The sequence below is a fragment of the Mandrillus leucophaeus genome, unplaced genomic scaffold, assembly GCF_000951045.1.
Source record: "Mandrillus leucophaeus isolate KB7577 unplaced genomic scaffold, Mleu.le_1.0 Scaffold702, whole genome shotgun sequence".
Taxonomy (NCBI): Eukaryota; Metazoa; Chordata; class Mammalia; order Primates; family Cercopithecidae; genus Mandrillus; species Mandrillus leucophaeus.
In genome coordinates, this window is record NW_012107609.1 from 850,001 (window position 1) to 854,123 (window position 4,123).

The window sequence follows — 4,123 nt, forward strand, 5'->3', positions numbered from 1 at the left end:
CAAGTCTCCTGCGTTGCTAGTGGGAGTTAAATGAGGGTGTAAAGTGCTACCACTTTGGAAGGCAGTTTGGCATTTCTTTAAAAGATAGATGTCTATGACCGGAATCCCACTCCCAGTTTCTCATCAGAGAGAAATGAAAACGTGTACACACGTGAGTGGTTCTGAGATCTGAACTCAGGACCCAAGAGAACTCCAGGTACCATTCCTCAAAACCCACTAATAATAGACTTGACTTTTATGTAAGAATCAGCTGCATGTCGACAACTTCTTTTTTCATGTTACGAATTTCCGTTTACCCCACAGCAAGGAGACGGCGCCCTGGGCTCATCTGCACAGGGGTAAGTTGCCAGCTTCCTGCAGTTGCTTGGTCACTGAAGAATAGCTGTATTCTTTTCTTAACTCAAATGACTGGAAAATAATTCACCTATGATGAGACATTTTGACATCATGGGATGATGCAGTAGAAGATAAAATAGTTTTGTTTAACTTTGTTAAATTATACCAAATCATCTGTCTCGATGTGCTTGTCTTACTTGCAGAAACTATATTCTTCACTCCCTTCTTCATAACTAACATCTAAACTAATGCACAAGAATAAGACCCCCTTATTTATTTCTACATCTCTCCATGAACACATGTGTAGTTGTGAGTCTGAGTGTATTTCTGATGATCTCTAATAGTGTTTCGTGTAAATTGTAAGCTCTGAGAGTCCAACCCGTTCCTGAGTCAAGGTGGTAAGTAAATGGGAGCTCTGGGGGTGCCTTGACCCTGGAGCCCCACTCAGCAGGGCCAGGGTTGGCTTCACAAACAGGGTTTCAGGAAGCGTCTTTGAGCCAGTGTTGTGCAGTGCAGGTCGCTTTATTTTGGAGGCTAAGAGTCAAAGGGCATGTGCATTTTCCGTCTTCACAGACTCTTTCTGATGACTTCCCCAAAAGGGTGGAGCAGTTCGCACTTCATTCAACCCTGTCACTCTTTTCAGCATGAGATACTAACAATATGTTTAGTTTTATTCAAAGAAAATATATAATATTTTAATATGCATTTCCTTACTACCATTAGGACTGAAGATTTCTTCATGTTTTGACCATTTTACCATTTTTCTGGTGTGAATTAACGTTCAACAGTTGGGTTATTTGGATTATCAAACATAGTGACTCTTTGCATATTAGGAACCCTATGGGATCTTTCACCGTGTAGAGGTTGTAAACTTTTCTGAAGCCAAATTTGTGAAAATTGCCTTTTATCTTGCCTTAAAAAGTCTTCTTTAAGGTTATACAAATATCCTCCAATACTTTTTGCTAATATAGTCCTATTTTTTGTTTGTTACCTTTACATTTTGACTTTTCAGGCCAGATGGCATTTATTTTTGTATTTGGTAACAGAGGAGCTAAGGTTATTTAATCCCAACAGAGTAACTGTTGGTTTTCACCTCTTGTATTAGATAATGTTCCTTTCCCCTCATACTGAAAGGCCCTTTCCTGGCTCGCTGTGTTTCCCTGAACGCAGACAAGGTTTGTGTCTGGATGCTCGTCTCTGTCTCATGGGTCTGTGTCCTGGAGCTGCATGCACCATCTGTTTAAATTATGGAACCTTATTTAGCTACTGTATTTTAGTATCTGGCAGGCAAACCTCTGTCTAAAGATTTTTTTTTCATTTTTCATTTACTTTAAACAATTCTTACACATTTGTTTTTAAATATGAGCTTTAAAATCACTCTGTCCAGTTTCAAGAAACATGAAATTCAAACTGGAGTTGCATTAGCCACAGGCCTGCCCTTGGGAGGGCCCTGCATCACAGCCCCCACGGAGAAGCAGCAAAGTGTCTGAATTTCACTTTGGACTATCATGGAACGGTGGTCCTTTAAGTAAAATAGAAAAATGCTTTCTCTGTGATGCATTTTGGACAAGATTAATAGAAACCTAAGTATAACCAGAATTGTAAACTTCCACTCGAAAACCAAAACAAAATGAAAAACAAAAAATTTTAATGATTGCCAAGTCAACGTATATACATTGTAGAAAATTTGGGAATGGCAAAGATTGCCAGGTAGAAATGAAAGTCATGTAGAGTCCCTGACTCACCCTCAGCCACTGTGGGCACCTGGCCTGGTGTCTTCCCGGTTGTCCTTTTGAATGATTTTTATGTGTACGATGTGCATGAAGTGCTGATTTATAAATTCTAGTCACCTTGTACAACTGTTCTGGAGCCTGCTTTTGACCTTCAAATATTGTGAGCATTGTTCTCTTAAAGGAAAAAAGAATGGCTTGTATGGGTATAAATCATCCCGTCTTTGGGATCTGTTACGGTCCCCATTTCTGGAATAGTGTGTTTAATTTTCAGTCCAGTCGGTGCTTTTCTGACAGACTGATGAGCTAACCTCATGCGGAAAGGGTTAAGATGTTGCAAGTAGGATAAAGACAGTGCAAGTTGACAGGTCCTCTAGATGCCATGGGTACCAAGACACCCATCGCCCACCTTCTGTTGTGGGAACTGTTTGCAGGCCGCCTGGTAGTTTGGAACACTTGCCACGTGGACAGCTAACCACTCACAGCCATGGTCTTCACTGCAAGCCTGGCGTTGCCCATCACAGAGTTCCTCCGTATCGGGAAAGACATCTGCATCCTATGGCACTGTGCCAACACCAAAAAAATCCTGTCACTAAATGCCTGTGGAGAGAGAGATGTGAAGCACAGTCAGAGTTGAGGGGGAGCTTAGGGAAGGGTGCACGGTGTCTGCTGCAATGGTAGCTATCAGGCCGGTTCACAGTGAGCATTTCTTCGAAACGGTCCATCACAACCCGTGTTTCCTCTGCGCTGCTTCGGGTGTTTCAATGCGGGGTGTGCTCAAGCGGAGCAGACAGGATGCAAACGTGGACACAGCAGGGCCCCACAGGCTTCCCGTCTAACTTGAGGGGGTTCCCATCAGCTCGTGTCCACCAGGTGGCTGGTGTTAGCTTCCCATTTACCGCAGCAAATTACTACCAATCCAGGCATTCAGCAAGCACTCCGAGTCAGCTCCGTGGGTCCAGGCCTGGCTAGCCCAGCGGGTCTGTGCCGAGGGCCTTGCAGGGCAGGAGGCGCAGTCGGTGGCCAGAGTCCTCTCTGAGGCTCCTGCGGAAGAATCTGCCCCAAGCTCATTCAGGACCCAGTGGGAATCCTGGCTCTCTCGGGCTCCATGTAGCCCCTCGAACTTCCTGTCAGCACTGGGTGTCGCATCCTCCCCCTGCTTTCAGTCTGTGGGTTCTTCCTCCTCATTTCTCTGTTTTTTGAGGCTCAGGGGATTCCATGGGGCCTGTGTGGATAATCCAGTTCCCTCCTCCTGTTTTAGTGTCCTCTGTCTGCTGCAAGAGATGGCCACGAATGGGTAACACTGTGGACTCCAAAGTGCCACTCTGTCCATTTGCCAATGAGCCAGGCTGCACCGACTGAGGACACACACTGGCTGAGGCTCTGGTCTAGGGCGGGGCCCGCACAGTGGGAGGGGGCCCTGCTTTGCAGTGTCCCAAGTGGGAAGGAGTCCTGGTCCTTCACACAGGAAGCTCCTTGTGTTTCCCACTGTGCAGTAACCCGGGAGCACTCGGGCAACCTCCCAGGAGCTGCTGGTCTCCTGGTCCTGAGGCACATGGTCCCCACAGCAGTGGTGCTTACAGGACACGCTGCAGCCTCCAGTGCCGCCCTGAGACCCCCACAAAACTGAGATGAGTTTCTCTCCTCCTGCCCGTCCCACCAGAGACAAGGCCAAGAATTCTCTGCTGACGTTTAAGTGCCTGTATCACCACTCCACTCCCTTACCCTCGGACAAGAGCTCGTCGGAACAGGTAAGTTACAGTCACCGGCAATGTACCCTGAGGATGGGGTCGTGTGCAGAATGTGTGGTCTGAGGCCCCCCAAGCTGAGGTTAAGGCAGTATTCAGATGGAAGCACTCTGTGTCCAAGGGTGCTGCTCCCATGGGAATGATGGTGGGTGGAGCACAGAAGAAAGATGGAGTGAGAGGCAGGAACGCTTCCCAGCTGTGGGTGAGAGACACAGACGGGTACCAAAGCGGGAGCCCCCAGCACTGGAGCGCCACCGTCAGGCTGCGGTGATGGGCAGATGCCCAGGGCAGTCTCTGAAGTGCCCAGAA